This window comes from Rhineura floridana, chromosome 6 (genome assembly GCF_030035675.1).
Source record: "Rhineura floridana isolate rRhiFlo1 chromosome 6, rRhiFlo1.hap2, whole genome shotgun sequence".
Lineage (NCBI taxonomy): Eukaryota > Metazoa > Chordata > Lepidosauria > Squamata > Rhineuridae > Rhineura > Rhineura floridana.
This window is the reverse complement of record NC_084485.1, coordinates 48,947,684-48,959,768: the sequence shown is the minus strand read 5'-3', so window position 1 is coordinate 48,959,768 and position 12,085 is coordinate 48,947,684. Positions and strand designations below refer to the sequence as shown.

The 12,085-nt window shown below is 39.9% G+C and overlaps 1 protein-coding gene across 5 annotated transcripts in view; it reads left to right on the top strand.

The window, feature by feature from the left end:
• LOC133387275 (rho GTPase-activating protein 39-like) overlaps positions 1-12,085 on the top strand; it is a 122,365-nt gene that overhangs the window by 31,558 nt on the left and 78,722 nt on the right. The window contains exon 1 of one of the 5 annotated variants that reach the window (XM_061631736.1): positions 259-358. The exons of 2 other annotated variants lie outside the window; for them this stretch is intronic. The gene's annotated coding sequence lies outside the window, so the exon portion shown is untranslated. Of the gene's footprint in view, positions 1-258; positions 359-7,785; positions 7,864-8,513; positions 8,550-12,085 lie in introns of those variants that run through there. 2 more of the 5 variants (XM_061631735.1, XM_061631737.1) reach the window with 2 other exon arrangements.

The window sequence follows — 12,085 nt, the reverse complement described above, 5'->3', positions numbered from 1 at the left end:
GAACTTTTGAATACTGACTTAAGTGGGTGTACAGCATTTCAAAAATTCAGCTCTGGAGCAGATCCCAGACTTTTTGAAGCCATCAACCTATAGACATACCCTGGGGCTACTAGAGCTTGTGTGCATAACAACATGCAATTAAACCAAGGTTTGGTTGTTGATTAATCTGGCTGCATTTATCTTTGTTTTTTCTTGTTGCTTAGGCTCTTGTGTGAATCTTGGTCTCCAAAAGTTGAAGAGGAGGTGAAGGTAAGGCACTACTCTGTGTCTTACCTGGTAACAACCTCCCTCAAAGCTTGCAATGGAGAAGTAGATGAATACACTCTCAGAAGTCAGTGTTTTTAAATGTTCACTGGGTGTAAGTATTGATCTCCACTGAAAAAATACACTGGTTTTCTGCCCTTACCTCTTGCTGATATTTTGCAGTGTAGGACCAAGGCAGTTGTGTAAGGCTGAACAATGGGCTTTGCCCATATGCTTTCATTTTGATACAGTGGTCCTTCAGGCTCCATTAAGCAGAAAACGAATGTCTTCCTTTTGGGCACAATATACAAATGAGTTCTGTAAACAGTCCTTCAGCTAAGTTGGATGGACCTCCTTTATTGGTTATACAGAGATATAGAATAATCTCTGCAAAGGAATACTTTGGTTTGCTGTGCAGGATCGGATTCGCCTGCATATGCTTTCCCCTTTTGTGACGTCGATGTCTAACACCAAGGATTGTTTTGGCATTGATACTAGGCCCTTCTTGTTTGCAGCCTCTGTGGAAACACACATGCCTCGGATCTGACTATGTATTCATTCTGCAAACACTAAGTGCAATTAGAAGTTGTGTGCAGCTAAACTGCAGACAGTATCCAGCCTCCCCAAATTTTCTGGCAGTCCCTCAAGCACCCCAACAATTTGGCTTCTTTTGTCAGTAATACACAGTACATATTTATGTATGTATGTATTACTGAGTAGGAGGTGGTACTGTTGAGCGCTATCATTGTGCTAGTGTGAGCACAGAGCAAGGATGGGGAACCTGTGGCCCTCTAGATGTTGTTGGACTCCAACTCCCATCAGCCACTGACATCATACCCAATGGTCAAGGAGAATGGGAATTATAGTCCAACAACATCTGGAGGGCTACAGGTTCTCTGCTCCAGCACAGAAGTTTAATCTTCTCTGCCCAGTCCAGTGCCACAGTGGGGATATGGATTTCCCCCTCCCCCTGATTGTTGGATCAAGTTCGATATCCAGACAAGCACAATGATGGGGATGCGAATGTCTCCCTCCCCTCAGATCTTATGTGTTTTCTTGTGTTTGTATCCTCCTTCTGGGCTGGTGCTGCTTCTGCAAATAAGCAACTGACAGAGAGGGAGTTGCTTCAACCCTGCTTCTTCATGTCATTGTCTTCATATTTATTTATTTTATTTTATTACATTTGTATATCACCCCATAACCAAAGCTCTCTGGGCGTTTTACAACAATTAAAACATTAAAAACAAATATACAAATTTAAAAACACATTTTTAAACAAATTGAAAATATAGAATACAGGTTGCAAATGAAAGATAGTAAGGTGTATTAATAAGTTAAATAATACAAAGATAAATTAACATGTAGACAAAGGACAACTTTTGAGTTGGCATGGGGGAGCCGAAGTGAGCTGCTCGTAACTGCATTGCTGCTGCGGCTGGGAGCAAATTTCACACTGCCGGAATAGTGATGAGAAACATACCAGAATTAGAAAGACATTGAGAGCTGTTTTAGAAAGAACTAAATGCTATAAAATTGTTAATGATACAAGGCAGGAGATAGTGTATGTGCTGTGCACCTACGCGTGTGTTTTTATGTGTGTGTGGTCTGTATGTGTGAGTTTGTGTGGTCAGCATGTGTGGTGTGTGTTTGTGCATGCGTGCACCATAAAAAAAGGAAAAAGTTCCACTCACCTTAACAAAATACATCTTCAACAATAACAAGTTAAGGTAAACCATTCAGCTGTAGGTTATACAAATACTATTTTATTTATTTTATTTTATTATTTGATTTATATCCCACCCTTCCTCCCAGCAGGAGCCCAGGGTGGCAAACAAAAGCACTAAAACCACTTTAAAATATCATAAAAACATCCTTAAAAATATATTAAAATAAAGCATCTTCAAAAACATTTTTAAAAAAGCTTTAAAAACATCTTTTAAAAAAAGGTATAAAAACATCTTAAAAAGCAATTCCAACACAGACTGGGATGAGGTCTCAACTTAAAAGGCTTGTTGAAAGAGGAAGGTCTTCAGTAGTCGCCGAAAATATAACAGAGATGGCGCCTAATATTTAAAGGGAGGGAGTTCCACATGGTAGGTGCCACTACACTAAAGGTCCATTTCCTATATTATGCAGAATGGACCTCCTGATAAGATGGTATCTGCAGGAGGCCCTCACTTGCAGATCGCTGAGATCAACTGGGTATATTAAAGGATAAGACAGTCTTTCAGGTATCCTGGTCCCAAGCTGTATAGGGCTTTGTACACCAAAACTAGAACCTTGAACTTAGCCTGGTAGCTAATAGGTAGCCAGTGCAATTCTTTCAGAAGCAGGGTGACATGTTGGCAATACCCTGCCCCAGTGAGCAGTCTCGCAGCTGCATTTTGCACCAGCTGCAGCTTCCAGAACAACCTCAAGGGCAGCCCCACATAGAGTGCATTACAGTAATTCAACTTGGAGGTTACCAGTGTGTAGACAACAGTGGTCAGGCTATCCCAGTCTAGAAACAGCCACAGCTGTCTTACCAGCTGAAGCTGGTAAAAGGCACTCCGAGCCATTGAGGTCACCTGGGCCTCTAGTGACAAAGATGGATCCAGGGGCACCTCCAAACGACGAACCTGCTCTTTCAGAGGGTTTACGACCCCATCCAAAGCAGGCAACTGACCAATTATCTGAACTTGGGAATCACCAACCCACAGCACCTCTATCTTGCTAGGATTCAGACTCAGTTTACTGGCCCTTATCCAGCCCACCACCAAGTCCAGGTACTGGTCCAGGGCTTGCATGGCCTCTCTGGATTCAGATGTTACTCAGAAACAGAGCTGGGTCCATCGACTTGCTACTGACACCAAATCTCCTGATGACCACTCCCAAGGGCTTCATATAGATGTTAAACAGCATGGGGAACAAGATGGTACCCTGCGGCATCCCACAGCACAGCTGCCAGGGGGCACCCAATGCTACTATCTGAAAATGACCTGGAGGTAGGATTGGAACCACTGTAAAACAGTGCCTCTGATACCCATCTCACCGAGTCAGTTCAGAAGGATACCATGGTCAATAGTATCAAAAGCTGCTGAGAGATCAAGAAAGAATAACAGGGTCACACTCCCTGTCCTTGTCCCAATAAGGTCATCCATCAAGGCAACCAAGGCTGATTCAGTCCCATAACCCAGATCGGAAAGGATCAAGATAATCTGTTTCATTCAAGAGTACTTGCAATTGCTGCACCACAACCCTCTTTATCATCTTCCTGAGAAAGGGGGTATTTGCGACAGGGCAGTGGTTGTCACAAACCAATGGGTCCAGGGTGGGCTTTTTCAGGAGTGCCTCCGATACCCATCTCACCAAGTCGGCCCAGAAGGATACCATGGTCAATAGTAGCAAAAGCCGCCAAGAGATCAAGTAAGAATAACAGGGTCACACTCCCTCTGTTCTTCTGCCAATAAAGGTCATCCATCAGGGCAGCCAAGGCCAATTCAGTCCCATAACCAGGACTTAACCAGATTGGAATGAGTCAAGATAATCTGTTTCATCCAAGAGTACTTGCAATTGCTGCACCACAACCCTCTCTGTCGCCTTCCCTAAGAAGGGAGTATTTGCGACCGTTCGGTAGTTGTTACAAACCAGTGTGTCCAGGGTGGGCTCTTTCAGGAGCAGTGAGATCACTACCTCTTTCAGGGTGGCTGGAACCACTCCCTCCCATATAAAATTTGTCAAAATGCAAGATATGTAAATTCCCTTTAATTCTTAATATCAGTACAAACATCCAAAAAAGGATTATAATTATTTTCAAAAATCCACAGAAGCCAAGTGGTATAGCATAACTGCATGCCATGAGGTCTTTTGTATTATTTATTTGTTTGTTTGTTTATTATTGTGTTTATATCCCACTTTTCTTCCAAGGAGCTCAAAGTGTCATACATGGTTTTCCCCCTCCTAATTTAATCCTCACAACAACCCTGTGAGGTAGCTTAGGCTGAGAGGCAGTGATTAGCCCAAGGTCACCCAGTGTGCTTCATCGCTGAGTGGGGATTTGAACCCTGGTCTCCCAGGTCCTAGTCCAAAATTCTAACCACTACACCACACTGTAGGGTTGGTCAACCTTGAATGCAGCCCTCAGGCTGAAAAGAAGTTAGGGACTCTTGTTCTAAGCAGTTCAGTATTTTTTTCTATATCTTTTAAAGAACAGGAATATATATGCCTTCCTAAGCAGACTTTGGTGTATTTTGATTATACCTATTTACAAAGGCAGCAGACATTTTGTGAAACTGACTGCAGTTATATTTACCATCGTTTCTCTGTAATTTTCCTGACAATGTGCATGATAAGTGTGGACATATATATAATTGCTTACTTTAAAAGTTTCAAATTATAGCTTTTCTTGGTTTTGGCAGAAAATCCAGACAGAGAGTATTGTGATGGTGGAAACAGAATTTGTTTTCCTCTTGGAACTGACCAAGGCAGTTAATAAAGTTGCATAGCAAAAGAAAGTGTTCAAATAGAGCAGATATTGGAAGGCCTGCTTGGAGGCCTTTCTTAAATCCTGTGTCAGCGTTAATATATCTACTGTACTCCAATATAGGGAAACCTTGTACCACAGTGCAGAGAGCTGCTAGGGGACTCAAATGCAAACAGATGCAGGTTAGGAGGAGTTTTCTTATTGTTGTTTAGCTGGATTGCCCAGCAGCATACAGTAGGGCCCTGCTTTTCGGCAGCCCGCTTTTTGGCGTTCCGCGAATACGGCGGCTTTCAATTAGAGTAAGGCCCCACTCATATGGCGCTTGTTCCACTTTTACTGCATTTTTCGGGCGTCGGGTGCCATTTTATTGACGGAGTTCTGCTTTTCAGTGGGTTTCGCTTTTAGGCGGGGGTCTGGAACGTAACCTGCCATATGAGTGGGGCCCTACTGTATTCAGAACACATCCAGTAACTTGGATGTGAGGGTTGCCCTTACGTTTTGTCTCTAACTAGGAATGAAAATATCAGCATTGGATCACAGTCAAGAGTAGATACTAGAAGATAAAAGACAAGTGTTCACTAGGTCCACCAGTTTGAAACATTGTTATTGTGCGTTCTCAGAGTCTTGAGCCACATTCCTTGGGAGCTTTTATCACCAATGAAGCATTATAAGATTCTCCCCCCCCCCAATCTGTTAAGTAGAATAATCTCTGAACCAGTAGTTTGTGTTGTTTGTGTATTTTTAAAGACACATCCGTATACATTATCTCTGGCAAAAAAAATGAAAAATCTTAATTTGCTTCTATTTGAATGTATTATTAAACAACTTTTGGAAGAGTCTGTCTCCAAAATAGCAATATGTAGATTTCTAGGTACTCCCATTTTAATTATTTTTCTTACATTACTCCTGCTTTCCCTTTCATTATAGTTACTTTTTTAGGGCTTGGACTGACTGTGAAAATTAGATGTCTGATTCAGAACCTGCCTTTAACAGTGACCTCTTTAGCTTTTTGCATTTGTTTTTCAACAGCCTGTTCCCCAAGCAAACATGAGTTTCTTCCTCCCCATTCTGCTTGTTATTTACTTAAGTTTATTGTGGGAGTTTGTAAACTTAATATTGCTGTATTGTGGAGCACTTTTTGGATTTTTATTGCTTGCAGATCTTAAATTTCTGCTGCAGTATCAATGGCTACTTAAAAAGCGCCTGAAATAAAGCTCCATTCCTATGTTCCTCTGATGGAACCATATTGTGTACTTGAACCAAAACCATTGAGTGTGAGATAAAGAGAATGGGGGAGGTTTGCACGTGTTCCATGTCAATGAAACATTTGCCAGTTGAAGTGCAAAATAGAGGGAAGTTCTGAAAAGCCACAGATTTTATTGATGTTTCTAGCAAGAATAAAAATTGCCCTGCTGAATTAAATAGGAAATCAGTCTGTTTTATTGTTGTCATCATTGTCATAGTCACCTTCTTCATTTTTATTTACATAAGGTTGGCTTCTCTGCTTGGTTCACAACACAAAATAAAATACAATTAAAAATACAAAATTGTAAAAATACAATTTGCAACATGACATTTCTTCCACTGAGAAAAAGCAGATGACTAAACTATACAGCACATCAACAATGGTTCATAGCAATTAGACCACAAATTCTTTTAAAAGTTAATGGAGATTTTTTTTAAAAAAATCTTCACCTGGTGCCAAAATGGCCAAAGAAGGCAACAGGCAAGCCTCTTTAGGGAGGACAGTTTCAGATCCAGGGTGCCACCACTGAAAATGCTGTCACCCTGGTACCCACCTATTTCACTTCACTTAGTAGGTGAACTCAGAGCAGGGCCTGAAGATAATCTCAAGATTTGGATAGGAGGTGATCTTTCAAGTGTCCTAATCTCGAATTGTTAAGGGCTTCGAAGGTGAAACTTTACTTTGGGCCCAGAAATGGACTGGGAGCTATTGTAGCTGATATAGCACTGATGTAATAGAGTCAATTGGCCCAGTCCCTATTCACAATCATGCATTTCTATTTTGAGCCAACTGCAATTTCCAGACAGTTTTCAAAGGCTGCCTCATGTACTGCACATTGCTAGTCTGCATTCTATTTCCATACAGCCATCCAAATGCTTCCTGAATCTTCCAAGCAAGGCTTGAAGTCAGTGATCACCCCTATTTATCAAGGTACAGGTTCTAGTTGCTGTTTTCATGGGAGTGCAAAAGACAGTGGGTTGTATTCAATGTAGTGCTAAGGCAATTGGAATGATCTCCCCCTCTGCTCCCCCTCAGCACCCACTAAATCTGTTCTGGGGGTTCTCCCAGCCCTCCAGAGCAGATTTGGGAACAGCACAGGGCACACATGGGGAGGAGAGGGGGGAACACTGTTGTGCTAACTCAAGCACTAGCACAAAAAGTTTGTTGACTATAGCCCAATGGTTGCATTCCTAGCAATAGAGCATAACACCTAACCTGCTGGGCATGCATTTCTGAAAGATACTAATTCAGAAATACAACCAGCTTTTGTGGAAACATCAAAGAAACCTCTGGCACATCAGTATCTCCATTTCATTTCCATCATGATTTCAATCCACCTAATTACAAGCATTAGTAGTTTTTTTAAAAATGACTGGTACATCACATGCATTAGCTCTCCTTATTTGCAAGTGACAGAGTAGGATATTTCCTTCCCATAATCAATTGTATGTACAGAGTCCACCTGCAACAACAAACCTGTAAGCAATCTAAAGGGTCGCAAATATTACTGCTGAAACCTTGGAATAATGTATGGTAATGATTTTATTGTTTTATAATTTATTTTATATATTGCTTGTGTTTATGTACACCTCTTATAAATTCAAATAATTGAGTGCTACATAAATGTTTTAAATAAAAAAATAAATAAAACAAAGGGAGAGCCTGTAGGTTTGTAACTTCTGGCATAGCAGAGTTTGTTTTTAAATGGTCCTGTTTTCTCTGATGGACAAGGTGAACTTGCAGTTGTAAGCTAAATCCAGTAATTAGTTAATCAGCAGAATTGAAAACAACAAGCTCACCTTTTCTTCTCCTTTTCTCCATTGCAAAACAACTTCTAAAGTAATTAACATGTGCACCTTAAAGGAACTCTTACAATGGGAGACAGCTTTGCACCATGAGATGACATTTCAAGGTAATGTTTTAAGTATTCCCAGTCTACTTTTATCTAAGACATAAATATGGATCTCTTAGTAAAACAGCTGTCTCCTCATCTGCGAGAACTAAGTGACATTTTTACCTTTTAAGGTTTTGTCTGAACTGTTCTTTATTCCCGAAACATTTGGATTTAGCACTCTTATCACTCTGCTGGTGTGGTAAGTCATTTAGGAGGAATGATAATGTAAGCTGGATAAGGTATAATGCTGCAGTTAGCTTTTCAGATACAATCTGGAGGCTCTCATCAAGAGTATATCTCAGTCAAGAAAAAGATGGTTGATTTATCAAAGGGGAACTTTGTTAGAACAAGAGCAAGAACTATTACTGAACTGGAAGCACTTGGTTTAACTTTTGGATTGGTATGGTGGATAGCAGTCATATTAAGATGTGAAAGCCTGTGAAAGATAAGGCTTTGCCATACTGACCAGCAGCAGTATCAATTGAGTAGGGAAAACGTGACTGTGTGAAGTAAATTGACCAGAAAGTGGTGGGTGAGTGAGTGATGAGCACATTGCTTTCTGGACCAATCAAACTGTGAACCACATTCTCAAGTAGAGTAAGTTAAAGAGGCCTGCCTTAGACTCTGAGTAACTACTCAGTGCTTTCATATTCTAGAGGTTTCACTCTTATTCCTGCTGATGGAGCCCCCCTAAATCCCTAGTGGTAAGATCATGAAATATTCAAAGCTAGTTTAGAGGTTCTTTTGCACTTCCTTTTTGCAGCCCATCTAGCAATTCCACATGCTTGAACAATATAATGTGTAATCGAGGAGCTTGTGAATCTTGACCTCAACAACTTTACTGATCTCAGAGGCCCTGAGATACATAGCTCATTTTACATGGCTTGTGGCAATTAAAATGCCAGGTGGACATTCCTAAGTGCAGAAGATGGCCCCAAAAGCTCATCTGAATTGGCTCTCAGTCTTCAAATATCCATCAGCTCTCATCAAAGCTGGATCATATAAAGTCGGCATGCTTTGGGCAAATGCCTGAGTGTTACTGGGTTTTGTTTTTGTTTTTGTCTTATTCAGGAAGTTCCACAGTAGCAAACTGTTCAAATCTATGGTTTATTTTCACAGGCTGTAGCTTAGTGGAAAGAATTTTTATATTTATGAATGCAGAGGAAATGCCTGTGATCTATAAAACAATACAGAGGAGAGATAGTGCAGACTACTATTTGGTGTTTGATGTTTGGTTCAGGAACTGAATTGATCAATAACCAACACCTGCAGTTAATAGACAAACCTGTTACTAAGTTACTCCATGAGATAGAATGTGATAGTTTGCCCCATAAAATATTTAGCAGGGGCCAAAGAAATAGTTTTGCCTACTGTCTTTAGTATTCCTATATTTTAATATAGTTGGAAGACTCAAGGCACTAACATACATAGTGCCTTATGTATTTAGGGATAGGTTACATATTTTGTTATGATTTTGCCTCCATTTTAGTCTCTGTTTTTACTAATGCAATGCTAACTGCCTTTCGGTGTACCAATATAAATGCTTCTTTCCAAGCTAGAGTAATTATATATTGGTGTGCAAAGAATGCTTAGGAAGACTCTGCAGAGCACAGCTGACTCTGAATTATGTCTTAAGCATTTTCTATGAACTGAGTTTCTGATCAAAAAAATGTTTAGACTTTAGACAGTATGCAGCATTGTCTGCATATTTTCTGTGATTTCCTTACCTTTCCCCCCATAGTATATCACCTTGTCTGTGAAAGCTTTGATACCATTGCTGGCTTTGTCAGAGTCAGCTGGGGTACAGAAAATAAACTGTCACCACTCATGTGTTTCCTACAGCTTTCCCTTCCTGTTCCCCTCTCTCTGACAGCATAGATACTATCCAGCCTAGGGCCTTGAGAGGGCATAGAACAGTGATATTTAAGTAGGGAACTTACTGCCTTGTTTTTGCACTCTATCCTGAAATATGGAGTGTCATAATGAGATTTTATTTCCTCTTGCTTTTTATGACGGAAAGGAAAACACTAATCCTGAAGGTAGGTTAAGCCCTGTTCAGATGATCACATAAAGTCTGTCAAAACCATTTCCCTCCACCCCAGACACATGACTGAAGTTGCTTTAAAACTTTGCAACTTGTGCCCTATGGCTCTATCTGATTTTTTGTAGTGGTTGTCTTCTATAAATATTTGTATTTTTATTAATTTGTTTCCTGATTTATTTATTTATTTATTTATTAAATGTGTATTGAGCATTCCTCCTAGAAGGAGCCTTGCCCTGAATCTTCTTCAGTCAGAGTTCTCTTAAACAAGCTAGCTTCAAATTGTGGTTTTGGATCCTCATTTGTTAACAGACTTCTATTAGAACAAACCACAACTATCCTGAGTTCAAATGTAAGATGGAACTGTGATTTGTTTTTAAAGTGAAAGCATGAAAGGGGGAGAGTGGAAGAGAATGGCGTGGTCCTGAAGCTCCCTGCAACTTATTCCCAAATCATATAAATCATGGTTTACGTGATTGCCTATACTAGACCCAAAGATCACTTCCAACCTGAGAGGGGACAACTTTGTATATGATCAGTCAAGGTTATTAACATATGAACATTGTTTGAACAAAACTAGCAAAAAGACTTTAGTAGAAGACTTTCCTGCAATACAGTTTTAACTATGGGAGTGGCTTGGTGCAGTACCATTTGTGAGCATTTTTATATTGAAAGGAGCAATCCCACTCAAAGCTCCTCTTTGTTTCCTCTCTCTCTCTTTTGTTCAGCTGCACATGAGTTGGAATAAGGAACACTCAGATTTCTTTCCTGTGAACATTTGTGAGACAATCTTAGTTCATAGATTTATTTATATTACATTACACTATATTTTGACAGAGTTAGGATTTAGATTGCAGCTTCATGGCTCAGACACTTAATCTGAAAGCCTGTAGATTTCTTTAGGATTTAGGTTCTTATTTCTCATTACTTAAACTCCTGATAGCAAATTCTTTGTTTTGACTTTGATGGGAGCGGTGTTATGTTTTTGTTAGCAGTCTCAATATATTATCTCAGGGTATTCAGTGTGCACTTACGTGAGAGTAAGCTTCACTGAATACAGTGAGATTACTGTCAGGTAAGCATGTATAGGATTAGAGTGCACAGCTTTTCAGAGTTTCTCACCTTTTCACATTTATGGTGCAATCCTAACCATGTCTACTCAGAAGTAAATCCTGTTGAATTGAGTATGGCATACTCCCAGGTGAGTAGGGTTAGGATTGCAGCCTTAAATTGTTTCATCCCGCTGCTGATTTTCTATTTTTATGTCCTTTTTCACACATACACACACTTCTGTGTGTGCGCGCACACATATACAGATATATAAAATATACATGCACACAAAATAAAACATGGCTTGTCATGACCCTTGTTAAATGTTTCATTGTTTTTAGTCCATGGGCACTGAAGGGAACATTGACCACTAACTAAACCCTTGTGTTAAAAGTGCCTCTGCAGTCAAAGGTTAATGTGGATAGGTGTGGAAAACAAGCTATAGTTAGTAACAGTGCAAACAAACTTATGGATAAATGCCATTGAAATAGTTTTTGAAGTTGCTTTCTATAGCATACCCCCTAGTTGCAAATATTCCATTCTTCCTCTTTCCCAGGAAATAACAATGCTTCAACTGACAGACCTTGTTTTTAGACCCAGATTCTTGCCAATTTTGCTTCTGGCCAAAGGCCTATGAGTACAATGCTGTCTCGTATTGTTTCATCACATAACCATTATATGTTTGCCATTTTTTTCACTTTTAAGTTGAGGTGGTTTAAATTTCTTTGTCCTTTCCATACATTACTATCTAATTGTCTTCAGAGGATTTGAACACAGTATTCACAGAGTATGAAGTAGACCTCTGAAAGTGCAAGCTATTGCTATTCAAGGTGCATGTTTTTGTCAGGTCCTCACTCCAGATTTGAACAGTATAGAACTGCCCCTTCCCCAGTCTTAATTGCTGTAATATGAGCAGGTGTTGGGCTTTCCCACTTTTGTTGAATGGTGATGCGGGTAAGTTGAGCAATTCACTCTTCTTTCTTTTGCAAGATTTTTTTAAAATTCCAAACTATCTTTCTTGGGAACTTTTATAGCTCCAGATCTTATACCTTCCAATTCTTTTCTTCTTGGGTGATGAGATGAGCCTTGTTTTATCTAAGCTATAGTTATGGAGCATTTGTTTCCTGGCATAGTTTGGGAATCTGTTTA